The sequence below is a fragment of the Mustela erminea genome, chromosome 13 (genome assembly GCF_009829155.1).
Source record: "Mustela erminea isolate mMusErm1 chromosome 13, mMusErm1.Pri, whole genome shotgun sequence".
NCBI classification, from domain to species: Eukaryota; Metazoa; Chordata; class Mammalia; order Carnivora; family Mustelidae; genus Mustela; species Mustela erminea.
In genome coordinates, this window is record NC_045626.1 from 90,669,286 (window position 1) to 90,684,560 (window position 15,275).

Sequence of the window (15,275 nt, forward strand, 5' to 3'; positions counted from 1 at the left end):
ACCATCATCATCACTACCATCATCACCACCATCATCACCATCATCACCACCACGATCACCACCATCATCACCATCACCACCATCATTGCCATCATCAGCACCACCGTTATCACCATAATCACCACCATCATCGTCACCACCATCATCATCACCAACACCACCACCATCATCATCACCAACACCACCACCATCATCATCACTACCATCATCACCACCATCATCACCATCATCACCACCACGATCACCACCATCATCACCATCACCACCATCATCAGCACCATCATTGCCATCATCAGCACCACCGTTATCACCATAATCACCACCATCATCAGCACCATCATCGCCATCATCAGCACCACCGTTATCACCATAATCACCACCATCATCATCACCACCATCATCATCACCAACACCACCACCATCATCATCACCAACACCACCACCATCATCATCACTACCATCATCACCATCATCATCACTACCATCATCACCACCATCATCACCATCATCACCACCACGATCACCACCATCATCACCATCACCACCATCATCAGCACCATCATTGCCATCATCAGCACCACCGTTATCACCATAATCACCACCATCATCGTCACCACCATCATCATCACCAACACCACCACCATCATCATCACTATCATCATCACCACCATCATCACCATCATCACCACCACGATCACCACCATCATCACCATTATCACCATGATCACCATCATCATCACCACCATCACCGTCATCACCATCATCACCACCATCGTCACCACCATCATCATCACCATCATCACCATCATCACCATCATCATCACCATCATTACCATCATCACCACCATCACCACCATCACCATCATCATCACCACCATCACTGTCATCATCATCACCATCATCATCATCACCATCTCCACCACCAACATTATCATCATCATTCCCTTGGAATGGCCCCACGATTATCAATAGGCATTTATTCCTCAATACCTAAAACATTGCAGTGCAATAATACTTTGTTTGGTAAAACAACAAGAGTACCTTCATATGACATCAAGGTTTGTAGAGCCCTGCTTGAATGGGTAGATAACTGGTATAAAATGATCAAGGCAGCTGTGCTGAGTAAGAAGAAAATTGTGATTTTTTTTTTTTTACTGACCTGAAATTATCTTCCTTTTCTTAAAGAGATTGGCTTGTTCTTTTCAACTGAAAAAAAATTATTATTAAACTAAACTACAGGGGATAAATAGATGACCCAAATGAAAGCCATCAGGATTGTCGAGTGAGGCTGGGGAAGCACAAGCTGACTTAACAGTGTAATAAAAGCACTTGCCTGGTCTCTAGGTTCTAGCTGGTTCTCTCTGGAAAATCTGATCTGGAAAACAAAGGAGAAGTTAATAAGGAGAAAAAACGAGGTGCAGGTGGAAGGGGAGGCAGGGTGGTCACACCTGTTTGGTGTCAGCCCCGTTCCCACCCTTCTGTGCTCCCCAACCTACAATCGGGGCTCAGAGTCCAAGCATTGTGTTTCCAGGCTTCCATACCAGACCGTCCTGTTAGGTTCTGTCCCGGAGGCAGACCACCTGGGAGGAAGAGGAGCGCAACGATTCTTCCCCTGCTTCTTTCCTGGCTGCATCCTGAGATCGTACGATAGTGGAATCGTGTCAGTAGCAGCTACAACGTGGTCCAGAGAACATTTCTTGGATGGATGGGACCTTGAGAGGAACCGATGGCATTGTCCACATACCCCCTTTAAATGTCGCTGTATTAAATCACTGAAACTACATTCAAGGCTCAAAGGGACGTACTCAGACCGATGACTGGAGTAAGCCCGGTCTTCACCACCTGCCCTCTCCTATGCCAGGTCCAGTCTGTGTAGTAAACAAGAAACATTTCCTGACAGATAGCTCAGAATGAAGAAAAATTGGTATGTACATGGATAGGAAGAAGCAGGTATTCATGGTCAAGCCATTTGGACAGGGAAAAAATTGGAGACTGAGGACTTAGTAGGATTTGATTTCTCTGAACCCCATTCCCCCTCATGGACTAAGAGGGAAAATTAAACAACACACGATGTGTGACTCCAGTGTGGTCACACATGCACAGAGCCAGGGATACAGCAGGTGCTCAATATGTAAGTCCAGTTATAAATCTCTTTTTTTAAAAAATGGAACCACTTCTAGAATTATTGTAGTTACAATGACTAAAAGACAACTCAAATTTCTTTAGAGGTCAGTTGATTGAAAACTCAACAGATTCGCGGGTATCGGGAGCTGCTTGATCCAGGAGCTCCCACCAGGTCACCTGGACAGTCCATCTCTGCACATCTTACAGTCTTCCTGTGCCCTTGTGGGCATTATCCTAAGACTGCATGTGGTAGGAGGAGGATGGGAAGCAGCTCCAGCCCAAAGCCATACTGGGCAAGCCTGGAGGGAGCTGTGTGTGGCATGCTGATGAGTATGAGTGTGCTTCTTTGTCAACAGTACCAGAAAAACCCCAATGTGAAAACAAAATTTCATCCAATGCCCTTGGTTCTAGATGATTACATGTTTCTCCCAACCAATCGCTACACTTAGGGGAATGTGATGTTCTGATTGAGGGACTTGAGTCACGTGACCACCTCTGGACCAGGGGTGGGGTCTCCTCTCCCTGATGCACGAACTGAGGGTGGGGTGGGGTTGGGGGTTCCTAATCCCTCCCGCCTGGAGATGAGGAGGTAGATGCTGGGAAACCAGAACTATTAATTAGTTCTCCACAAACACTCCACCTACAGAATGGACTGTGTGGATATATTTCTGTCTACTTAGCGTTCCCCTTTGTCTAAGAACAGGGACCCCTTGTGGAAGGTAAACCCCTTTCTGGAAGCTTCCTGCTTCCTGTCCCCTCCCTGCCATTGAGTTTGGCTTCCATGGGGGATGATGTGTTCGAACGTGAACATGCATGGGCACCTGGGCACAAGTATGCCAACAAGCCATCTCCCACAAACTTTTATACTCAAAGGGAAGAAAACCAGTGTATTTGTCTTAGCATGACTAAAGTTTTCAGCTGTTAGTCATAGAAACAGTTGGAACCGTGTTAAGAAATTGGGAATGCAGAAAGGATGACTAATGCAGCTGACACATAGCTCACCAAGCAAAGACAAGGAAAAGCAACTGAAAAATAAATCTGCCCTATGGGATACAAGTCCTTGATTCTGGGTTCTTGGAGACCCCACTGGCTCCATTTCCACACCGGGGGGTGTCTAGTTCCCCCTCTGCTGGCTGGCTGTCTTTCCAATCAAGACATCCCATAGGTAGCAATAAGGGATTGGGGAGGGGGCAGCAGCAGCATTTTATAGACTAAATACCTCACCATCATTGCTGGCTGACAGTGCGTGTGTGACCGACCACTGCCTTCCCATCAGTGTTCACAAAACGGCTGGTAGATACAGGTCACCGCGGGTCCCCGGTGATGGTTCGATCTGAGCCTTGGCCTCGTGCTGATGACATGCCTCAAACATGCACTCCTTTCATGTAGTCGGTGGGAAAGTCTGGTTAGCCCGTGGTGCAGCAGGCAGAGATACATTCTGTAAGCTTCTCTCTGTAACAGTGTTCTCAATTCAGGAAGGGAAATATTTTTAATATATATTTTACATTGTATTCATTTTAAATGGTACATTTTAAGTGGTACATTTCTAAGAATGTGACAAATGCTTGCCGTAGAGTGACGATCATGTGGGTGTAGCGGACACAGTTCCCACTGTGGAGGGTAATGTAGGGATCAAGGTGGGGAGCCATACCTGGAGAGAGCCCCCCCACCCCCACCCCTGCATGCTGAGCTGTGCTCCCGGGCTGGGCCATCTGGAGGGAGGACAGAGGGTCGCAGCCTGCACCATTCAAGCCCAGTGATGCCTTCAGGGCTGCTCAGCCCCCTACATTCAAATGCATGGAGAGAAACAAGAATGCAGAGGTGAAAATCCCAGGCTGACTGTGCGGAACAGGGGACTGTTTGTAGAGACCATCAGGAACTGGAAACCAAGACATTAACAACACTGGGGCATCACATCTACAACCACGCTGGGAATGAAACCGCTCCCAGGTGTATAAGAATCCCGGAGAATTTGCAGTCAGCCACCTAATCTGTACCAGGGGGTCATCACATGTGACCAGATCTCCCTGGTACACACACTCGCACCTCACTGGGCTTCAGAGCACCTGCTCACACTGTTTTCAAAGCATTTCTGAGCACCTTCTGCATCCTGTGCAACTTGCTAAACCCTCTCAAAGGACCATTACCTCCACCTTGGCAGCAAACTTGAGAATTTGGTGCAGTTGCTATGTGCATTCCTCCTATCTGCCTGGGTGACCCCCTTTATCCCGTCAGCTTAGTGTCCTTCTGAAGAGTGCCCCCCTTTGCCTGTCAGAGTGTTCAAGTTGAGATAATAAGGTTTATGTTGTTCTAATCATCCCATCTCATCCCAAACATATGAGCACAGAGCACCCTGGATTCCCTGCAGGAAGCAATGCCCAAGCTCACGGTACGCAGGGGCCAAGAAGGCCCCCAGCAGCAAGTACGGGATGCAGGTTTGCCCCTCGGCGTGTCCATCTTCCTGGCCATGGGGGCAGCCTCGGAAGAGCGTGGCCCTGGTCTGAAGCCAACAGAGACTTTGGACAGCTCTGCACAGCCCAGCCTCATGTCCAGCCCAGGGCCTTTCCAGGTGGCTGTGCCCATTATCGCCTCCCACCTCCACCAGTCTGATCAGGCTTCTGCCTTTGAAACTGCAGGAGCCATGAATGGTAAGACACAAAGCGAAGAGAGTGCCAAGGGTGCACCCCCGGTAGGAAAGTGAGCTGGCTCTACCAGTAGGGCACACAGCGCCCAGGTGGGGTCCTGGGCATCGCTCCGAAGTCCTGCAGGTCCCTTCTGGTGTCCCCTCTGGTGTCCGTTCAGCACCCCCCACCCAGCCCCAGCCCAAGCAGCTGTGGACGGGGGTGTTCGTTTCCAGGGCGGGAGGGAGCCGGCGACGCCCTCTGGCAGAGAGCTGGGGTCTGCAGTGCTCCTCGGCTTCCCAGCTCCCACACACCGGGCTGCAGATAACTTGGCAGCAAGCATTTGATTTCCAAAGACAGCCCAATCAGATGCCTTTCTTGAGGTAATAATGCTTCATTTTCTCCCTTTTTGTGGGATGGCGATCATCTCCTACACGCTCCTTCCCAGCTAAGCACATCATCAAAATTTAACTTCCTGCATCTGTGTAAGATAAATAGGGCTTCGCAGAAATGGGCTGCAGACCAGCATCCACCCTCCTCTCCCCAAAGCCCAGGACACCACCCCATGGCTGTTTCTTCTGGCAGAGGAGGAGAGAGGCTGCGGGTCCCCGGGCCTGGGACCCACAGAGGGGTCTGGCCGGCTCCGGGTCCCAGGAAGAGGAGGGACGGTGGGAGCACAAAGGACGGGGTGGGGCGAGGCAGCTTGAACATCCTTAAAAAGAAGTGAGATGTCTCTGTAAAGTTCTTACACTTGTTCTGCAAGCTCCCACGGGCACAGAGAGTGCCCCTGGAGCCACAGTTCCCTAAATAGACAACACATCTGTTTTGGTCTTACCGCTTATTCTGTAAGACAATTCACTTGGCAGGATTAAAAGAACGTCAACAAAGCATTGATGCAAGTTATGGAAGCCGCTTCTCCCACAGTAGTCTGAACTGGCCACTCTCTCATCACTGGAGGAATACCAGCAAAGTCTTCCTGCAATACAGAAGCACAGAAAGAAAACGTTGGGAGCTCCCCACCCTTCGGATGCCTCGGCCCACCTCCCACACACACTGTAGGGAACGGCTGGATTTGGAAGGGCTGCTCTGCTTGGAAACCCAGCTCCCGAGGCAGGAAACTCAGTGATGAAAGCCCCCATCCCAATGCAGAGCTTCTGTGGTTGAGGGGAAAGAGGCAATGAGTAATGGAGAGAAATACGAAAGCCCTGGGGGGTGCGGAGGCATAACTGGCCCGTACTCCCCAGCCCCATCTCCTTCCAGCCCAACCCAGCCAGCAACAGCCCTGCCCAGCCCGCTGTGGGGTCAGGTTCTTTCTCCGAAATAGGCAGTGGTGTCCATCCTTACTTCTCTACCTTCTCTCCAGGGCCTGCTGTGCTCTCACGTGCTGCTTCTGCTGATGCCAGCTGCACAGCTCCTCCAGGAGGAAGCCTGGAAACACAGGACCTGCTTGTTACAGCCGCTGCTTTGTCCACGACCTGACCAGCGGCGCCTCTCACTCCCACTATACGTGAACGGCGCCTGCGCAAGAGACATTCCCATCCACCTTTAAGCACCCTGCACCATGCCAACTTCTGCAAAAATCTCAGACGTGGGGGTTTAAAGTATATGTTGTGTTTCGAAACTACAAGGGCATTCTGCCACCAGGATGCAAACTGGCACAGCGTCCTCGAGCCTCAGGGCTCCTCGTGGGGGGATGACAACCTTCCTGCGTCTGTCAGGGATCTCCAGAGAAGCAGAGCCGATGGGATACGTGTGTAACACATGCATGTGTCTCTATGGCCTATACAGGGTACGTATCCGTAATCAGAGTTTATGGACACATCGGGTATAATGCCCTCGATAGGTATCAGATACAAAGAAGTACACATACGCAGAGGGAGAGAAAGGAGTTGGTTCCATGATTACGGGGCTGACAGGTCTGAGATCTGGAGGGCAGGCCAGCAGGCTGGAACCTCAGGGGGGATCTCTTTTCTGGGAAACCTCAGTCTTTGCTTGCAAGGCCTTCAGCGGACCAGGAGAAGCCCACCCACAGGAGGGAGGGTGGTCTCCTTCACCTAGAGCTAACTATTCACCACATCTGCAAAACACCTTCATGTCCAGGCTAGCGTTCGACCAAACGGCTGGGCAGCAAATGTCAGCGGGGCGGACACCTCCAAGTCACCATCGCTGTGCGCCCCTGGCGCGAACCACAGGAAGATTCCAGAGCAGAGCAAACTGACAGCTTCTGCCCGCGGGCGGGGCAGGGGTGTGACTAAGACCTCAGAAACCCCCATCAAACACCTCCGCCTGGGATCAGGGGCTGGGTGGGATTTGGGCCTTAAAGGAAAAAAAAAATCACCGGAAGGTTCTCCATTGACAAAGTGTCCTTGTGTCTGGTTCTTTGGGCCCTGAAATAAAGGGTTCTGGGTCGGGGCTTGGGAGCAGCAGGGTCGCAGCGGGAGGAGGAGAGCAGAGGGAGGGCAGGTCTGCAAGAGCTGGGGCCTGCAGGGGAGAGGGGCGCGCGCGGCGGGCGGGTGCACCTGCGCAGGGCTGCGGCTCCGAGCGCCCGGCGGCGGCACGATGCTGCCACCTAGTGTCCCTCCCGCGAACTGCCGCTGGGCGCTCTCCCGGGGTCCCGCATCTGTGCAGACCTTCCACCGGGATCGGGATCGCGCTCCTCGGGGGGAGACACATCACAGACCAGACCTGTGAGCTCTCAGCAACAACCCGCGGCGGCACGGGGGTGCTAGCGTTCCTTGCTCCGCGCCCGAGAGTCCGCAAGCTTCACTGAGCGCAGAGCTCCCCGGTTCCCGCCGCTCAGGAAGGGCATTGCCCAGCAGCGCACTTGCCTGCCTGCAAGACGCCCGAGACCTGGCCGAGCTCGGACGACAAGCGGAAAGCTCAAGGACGCTGCACGACACGCCCCAGCCCCCCCACGCGCGCGCCACCGTGCACGCCGGGTCTGGTCCAGCCTCCGCCCCTGGGCCGGCTCTCCGGTCTGCAGCAGCCTCGACCCACACAAGCGTGACAGGGCACACGTGCGGCTCAACGTTTCCCAGCCGCCTCCTCCAAGGTCTAGGGGCGCAAGTGCAGGGAATTTTCGGGGTTGCGGTTTGTTTTCGCACCCTCCGTCCCCACGTGCATCTCGTCCCCCGCAGGGTCAGCACCTGCTGGGAGCAACGAGGTCACTGCGTGTGGGCGCCGTCAGCAGGAGGAACCAGGAGGGCGTTTGCGTCCTGTGGTAGAACAACATCATAACCCCCCCCCAACCCCCTGCCTTGCACATCTGGGTTCCCCTTCTGCACACGGCCCCTCTCCACCTGTTTGTTCTTTCCATGTTACCTGTGGGCACAAATGGGATGTGGACTTGCACATAATTTTAAAGTCTCTCCGAGCCCTCCAGCTGGGGCTTTCACTGGGATTCCGCTGAATTCATAGACTGACTTGAGAAGGTGACTTGCCCCTTCCGCCACCTGAAAACCAGGGGGTCCTGACCAAGAAAATAAGGACATTCTCCTACCTTCAAGGCAGCATGTCCTCGAGCTCCCGCTGAGCCCTGTGCCCCACCTACAACTGGGGCTGGATAACTCTTTGTGGGGCTAGTTCATTTGGTGGCCTGGGGGCCGGAGCCTGTGCTCATCCTACAAGGAGGCCCCGCAGCTTTGCGCCTCCTCCAGACTTTTGATAACTTATTCCGAGTGGCTCGGCCTCTAGGTGTCATTGTGCCGCCAGAGACCTGGAAATACAGCCCACATTAAATAAGCCATCGGAGAGAAAAATGAATAGGGAGTAATTTAGGGAGATTAAATGGGCAGGACTGGGGACACTTATCATCACTCCTGCAATGCTTCATCTCTGGGACCGGGGGGAATGTCTGAGTTCAGAAATGTCAGGGCAATTCATCAGCCCCCGACGTTGACGTGAAGGGAAATCAGGTCGTTAGCTTGTAAAATATAGGATTTTGTTTTCCCTATATCTGTCAATCTGTTTTATGGTTGGTTCAGCCCTGCAATAAAATGGGAAAGAATTAGAGTAACTGCTAGCTTCACCGCTCCTTGAACACACTTTCCAAAATAATGGAGCCGGGGGCACGGACATTCAGTCCCAGGCAAGAACTTTTTATGGATCTTGCACAGTCCCTGGGTCCACGGGCCCGGCCAAGGGATGCTTGGTCTGCCTCACAGCAGCCCTCGAAGTCATACCTTCAGGCGACCCCACAGAAAGGAGGCGTGTTAGGACATAGGTCGTTGGGCCCAGTGGGGAGCACCGGCTGGTGGTTCACAAAGTCCTTCTCTGTTGGGTGAGGGGTCCAAAGGCACAGACTTCCAGATATACAGTAAAGAAGTGATGGGGATTTATATCCAGCAGCGTGACGATAGCTAGTAATACGGTAATGTGGATTTGCAAGTTGCTAAGAGAGTAAACCTTCAGTCTTCATCACAAGAAGACTTTTTGTAGCTATGTGCGGTACTGGATAGTGACCAGGCTTACTGTGGGGATTGTTTTGCAAGAAATACAAATGCAGAATCATGCTGTCACACACCTGAAATTAATTTAATATGTCAATTATATCTCAGAAAAGGGGTTATTTTTGGTGGAAAAGCTCTTGATACCTACCTCTCAATTTTTCAAAAAATCAAGAATTGTAATACAATTCTAACAGTAAACAAATGTGATATTTAATAATTAGAGGCAAAAGTTTCATATACATTTTATTACACAGCTTCTCCATAAGAGACATGTTTTCTGGCAGGTATCTTTAAAAAAAAATGATACCATTTCTTAGATTTAGTTCAGCAATGACAATGATGATTCTTCCTTATCGGATTGTGACTCTATCACCAGCTGAAAATGGCCATTTATATGTATGATATAATGATAAGTAAAATTTCGATTTGCATACGGGGAAAAATAAAAGGCATTGCTTCTCCTTCTGTTCTCTTAACATCCCCGTATCCTGTGGGCTTGAAGGTCAGAAACCGACTTCCAGATTTCACTGAGATCTCTTCCAGGGGCAAGGACAGCACCCTGCTCAGCTGGTGGGGTAGCACCAAGTAACCCCATCTCCACACTTAGAAGGCATCTCTCAGTCACCTCGCATGCCAAGGATTGGGGGGCAAGCCGCTGCACCCCAACTCACAAACCCACCAGGGACCAAGCCAGAACTGCTGTCCACAGATCATGACCCGGTCCCGCCTCCCTCTCTTCCGTGACTTTTCTTGGAACAGACCAGGCCTTTTGTACCTCAGGGCCTTGGGACCTATTGTCCTGATTGTCTGGAATGTTCTTCCCCCCAGTTCTTTGCAAGAGTACCTCCCAACTGTTCCCATGGTCTTCTCAGCAGACCTGTCTCTCCAGAGATGCTTTCCCTGACCACCCACCTGGAAACAGCCCATGCTCCCCCTACATGGTCACCGAGCAGGCTCTGTCATTCTTTGAAGTCCTGCCACTACCTGGGATGAAACATGGATGCGTCTTCTGGATATGGTCCATCTTCCCGCCAAGAGTAGGAGCACCATGGGGCAGAGACCTCGTCCGTTTGGGTGGCTTCTCTGTCTCTGGTGTCAGGGACGCGCCTCGCATGTGGTCAGCTATCCATCAATGTTTTTGGGTGAACAAATGAGAGACTGAATGATGAAGAAATGATACAGGGTTGCCCTGAGGTCCATGGGAAGTTGGGAAGACGTTTTTTGTTCCATTTCAGGGACTTGCCGTGATCTACAGCCATCCTGACCCGTTGATCTTAATGGGGACAGAGCGTGGATTGTAAGGCATTTTACAAAACCTGCCTGGGTCACACAAATTCATGAATGAATAAAGAAATGATGGAGTCTGTGCAAAGACCTTTGCAGATTCTAAATTTCCTGATGTCGGATCCCTTAGAAGGAGAAGTAGGAACCGTCTCTTCCTCAAAGAGGGGAATATTAGACTTTGACCTTAGGAGGGAAGCCTTCCAGATTCTGTGCAGTGGGTCGGGCACGATGGTGCACTGGCCAGCTGTGTGTTTCTGTAAATAAAGTTTTATTGGAACACGAGCCCGGCTGCTGAGGGAGCAGGTGGTCCGTGGTTACTTCTGTGATGTGACGGCAGAGTTGGGTCATTGCAAGAGAGACTGTAAGTCCCAGAAAGTCTGAAATACGTACTGTCTTGCTTTGTACAGAAAGTTTGCCGAGCTCCAATCTGTGCCTGTTTCAGTCAGGACTCAGGTGCTGGGAGTAGAAACCGCTCCGGCTACTCAGGCAGAAAGGATTTAATATAAGCACTGCAGGCGCAGCCCAGACTTCCAGAAGTGTCTCCCTGGACAGCCCCACAGACCTAGTGCCCGAGGGCGGAGTCCCTCCACCCTCCGCACTGTTGGCTGGAGCGGGGAGCCACAGCAGACTATCAAGGGTCAGGAAGCCAGTCCTTCTGCCCATGACCGCTTGGGGACACCCAGGACGTCAGCGAGCGTGCACTGGCCATGGACGGGAAAAAAGCATCTCGTCCTCCTCCCAACCATGTAGAAACAGCAGAAGCCTCAGGGGATGACCTTTTCTCTCAAATGCAGAACTGAGTGCTCACCCAGACCCCTGCCCAGGGAGCCCTGTGGTGTGGTTGCGATGGGTGTTGTCTGTCCATCCGAAATACCTATCGTGCTGTCTGACGTCCAAATGAAAACCAACACAGGGACCTGCTACGAGGCATTTCCGGCCCCGGGTCTCCCCCCAAGGAAGTTCCCAACCCTTGCTCTGTGCTCTCGTTGCTGTAAAAGGCTCAGAGCTCAGAAGGAAAACGAGCAGGTCCCATGTCTACCAAAAGTGGAGTCAGCCACGTAAAACATTCCAGCAAACATGCCAGCTTCTACATCTGTCCTAACAAAACTGACACACGATAGAGGACACAACCCATCAGAGCCAGAGAGTAGAGACACCCTAATGATTTCTATTTCGGTTTACGACTAACCTAATGCCCGGCCCACAAGCAACAGAGCGAGGGCCATTCTAGCAACTGTGATGGTAGATCCAATGTTCTAGCCTTTGAAAGGACAAGTGATAGGATTCTATTTAAGTCCTCCGCCAATCTGGAAAATGGGGAACTTTTTTTCCCTCAGTGTCCCTGAGTTCAAAGCATCTTATTCTAGACGAAGGGTCAGGCACCTAGTCGGAGAACAGGTGTCGCTGTTCCCATGGGAGCCCTCGGGACATAAAGTCTGAGAGCAAAGCGGAGTTTCTTATCAGGAGCATAAAGATAGATTTCCCCATGCCTCACATATCTTTGGTTTGGCCTCTGTCAAAAGTAAGATTAAAATTAGTGGCCACACGTTTTACATTTTTCATCACTTGACAGTATAAAAAGCCATTCACAGGAGCACTTTGAAAATACAAAGCCACTTGTTTTAAAATAGAGAAGAAAGTTTAGTAAATCGTTGCATACCGAACAGCTAACCTAAAATTAAACTTGAGATGTTGTCATCAAAAGTTGACTTACTCAAGGGACAGAGAATTTTCTCTCTCTACGAACGTGTTTGTTTTAACTGCCCCGTGAAGCGCTGACAAGTGTTGTCAGACTCATTGCCGTGATTTTGCGCGAGTCAAAAGGAAAAATGTACGTCCTATGTGCGTGACTTAATGTGTTTGTTAATGGCTGGTTTTCCCCCAGACTATTACAGTAAGTTTTAAAATGCTGAAAACCTGAGAGCATGTACCTTAAAACTTACAGCATTATTCAAGATTACTCAAAATTCTGCTTCCACATTTTCCTTCTACCGTAGTCTCCAACATATGTCACCACGACGCTGGTCCTGATGAACATTTGGTGTTTTGGTCATTGCAGTTTTTCTTTTTCCTTTCTTCTTCTTCTTCTTTTTTTTTTTTTTTTTGCCTTTATTTAAAATTTTGTCTCCAAGGCAAGTGCTTCCCACTCTTCACTATAGACTGCGAATGGGGAAAGTCTACTCCAGGAGACAATGCCCAGGAGTGTTGCAGGAAACTACTTGATCATTTAACCTGAGAAGCTTGACACATGGGTCTTAAGAGACTGATTTTCTTGCCAGGCCTGTGATCATTAGCCTGAGAGTTATGACCTCATTGATCTAATACTATGAAAATCCACCGACATCAAAACCGCGCTGATATGGTTATAATTAGGAACATAGCTAAGGCATTCTTCCTTGAAAAGAGAGAGCTGCTTCTCAAGGAGAATTAACAAGAGACTCCAGCAGAATGCTTGGAAACACAACAAACCGTGGAGATTGTCCAACGTCACTAATAAACAACACTAATAAAACAAACAAAACGGGGCACGCAGAAGATCAAAGATGGACCCTCGATCGTTTTATTCACCTCTTGGACTTAATCTTTCCAGAATCTGGCTCTGGCAGCGTTCGCTGAAGCCAGCATGTTTCCTTTTAGCTCTGTGGTTGTGTCATCATTTCTTGGTGAGTAGACTGACTAGTAGATTACAGCATGCGACATTTCCTATGAAGTCAGATGCCACGGAGTATGTCCATTTACAGAAATGTTTGCCTGTTGATTCACTTCCAAGTGACCCTCAGTTAACGTACATAAAGACAACTTCTTGTTTTTTTTTTTTCCCCTAAAAATGTTTCCTGTAACGTGGCATCCATCAGAAGTGGTCGGGTTTCTGAGCAAATACACCAGATGGCCTCACGCTGCCCAGTAGCGTCTTGGGTGGGTCCAGTGGCGGTGCTGGGCTCGCGGCGAGCGTGCCTAACGCAGACACGCACTCTGTCCGCCTCGAACGGCTCTCCTCCCCCTCCCTCCCTCATGGTTGACTTTCTGAATCTGCAGAGGTCAAAGCTTTCTGTTATTTTTATTACATTTTTAGCTCGCTAGCTCTGACCTCATGCTTCCGGCCTCCAGGAGCTGCTCTATTGTAAGTATATTACCCAAATATCTGATTTTTCTGGGTCATCCCTAAATCTGATCAGCATGCCCAAGTCTTTGATAAAATGGTTGAACAGAATATGATTAAAACTGGATCTTGGTGTCCCTGCAGCAAAGACTGCCCTGCAGGTGAGTCTTAATCTAGTAATAGAGTAGATAAGAATCTTTCTCTAGCTCTCCTGACTCAATACATTTCCCTCGCTTGTTCTAAATGCATTCTCTCAGTTGCTAAAATTCAGATCTCTAGAGCCAAGGCATTCTCTGGTCAAGAGATTCATTTCAGAAAGGAAATAAAATTGGCTTCAATGTTGGTCTTGCTCTCAGTAAACATAAAATATTTTCTCATTTTCCTTTTGAAGGCTTGCAAACTAGGTAATTAATAAAGGGTATGTCAGTTACAAGGGATAGAAACCATATAAAACAGGCTTAAGAGAAAAGGAAGTTGGGGCGCCTGGGTGGCTCAGTGGGTCAAGCCGCTGCCTTCAGCTCAGGTCATGATCTCAGGGTCCTGGGATCGAGTCCCGCATCGGGCTCTCTGCTCAGCAGGGAGCCTGCTTCCCTCTCTCTCTCTCTGCCTGCCTCTCTGCCTAATTGTGATCTCTACGTGTCAAATAAATAAATAAATAAAATCTTAAAAAAAAAGAGAGAGAGAGAAAAGGAAGTTATAGCATCACATAATTGAAAAGTCCAAGTGTGGTGCCAGCTAGCTTCAGGCATGGCTGGATCAAGGAGTTCAGAACTAGTCACCAGGATCCAGTCTCTCTCGAGCTTTCCTTTCTGCTTTCACATGTATGTTGGCTTTCTTCCTAGGCAGTATCCCCCTATCTGGAAGAAAGATGGCACCTAGCATCTCTAGGCTTCATTGTTTTAGCCATAATTCCAGTGAGAAAAGATATTAAAAAAAAAAAAAGGTAAGTTATAGACACCCCTTGGACTGACCACTGAGCTTCCACTAATAATCTACTCTGGGAGCAGTCACTGCTGTATCCATTGCAACACTTGATTGGCCAGGCCTGGGTCCCAAGCCAGAGCCACAGCTTCAGAGAAGGGGGAGTCAACTTCTTAAATGGGATGAGAAGGGGTTTCCTGAAGAAAACCAGGGTTGCTGCTCACAGAGAGACTAGATTCTGGCAAATTCTCCCTCCCTCATCCATTCAGATGCTGAGGCTGAGGGCACGGGGTTAGGTTTAGGGTGTCCAAGCTTCTCACGAGCTCAGGCAGCACCTGCTCATGGACTGTCCTGTGGGATCCATACTATCCTTGGCCACTGATCGCTCACACATCCTCCTGCTTCCTTGGGGCCCAGCCTCACACACAGTCTTGAATTTCTGCTGTCACGTCCCCTCTATATTTTCCACTTGGAAGGCGACCTGCCACCATGCTTGTGTATTGTTTGCACACGTCTATATGTTACAGTTTGTGTTCCTGTAGTGCTCCTTTAGGAAGGAGTTCCCTTAGAAACATATAGAAAATGTTTAGCAACAGGATGCTTTAAAAATAACTTTTGTTTCCTACTTTGATCCCTTTCAGTTGCATTGTAAAGGAAAATCTGGGAGGACCTCTTACCTCTCAGTCCCTCTGGGGAAATAACTGCAAACCGCACCTGCCACATCTCCCTCCCGTGGGAATCACTCACCTGTGGTACCTCTGTCGGGTCCCACCCAGC

At 49.8% G+C, this 15,275-nt stretch overlaps 1 long non-coding RNA gene across 5 annotated transcripts; it reads right to left on the reverse strand.

The window, feature by feature from the left end:
• Positions 1-1,333: 1,333 nt before the first annotated feature.
• Positions 1,334-6,378, reverse strand: LOC116572463. 5 transcript variants are annotated; one of them, XR_004278339.1, is made up of 5 exons: positions 6,090-6,378; positions 5,581-5,721; positions 3,344-3,576; positions 1,542-1,634; positions 1,334-1,375 (listed from the first exon to the last, which is right to left on the reverse strand). It is a non-coding gene; the product is annotated as an uncharacterized LOC116572463 (long non-coding RNA). The 5 variants fall into 5 exon arrangements; XR_004278341.1 differs by lacking the exon at positions 1,542-1,634 and having other exon boundaries at positions 3,349-3,576; XR_004278338.1 differs by having other exon boundaries at positions 1,340-1,634; positions 3,349-3,576.
• Between the last annotated feature and the right edge of the window lie 8,897 nt (positions 6,379-15,275).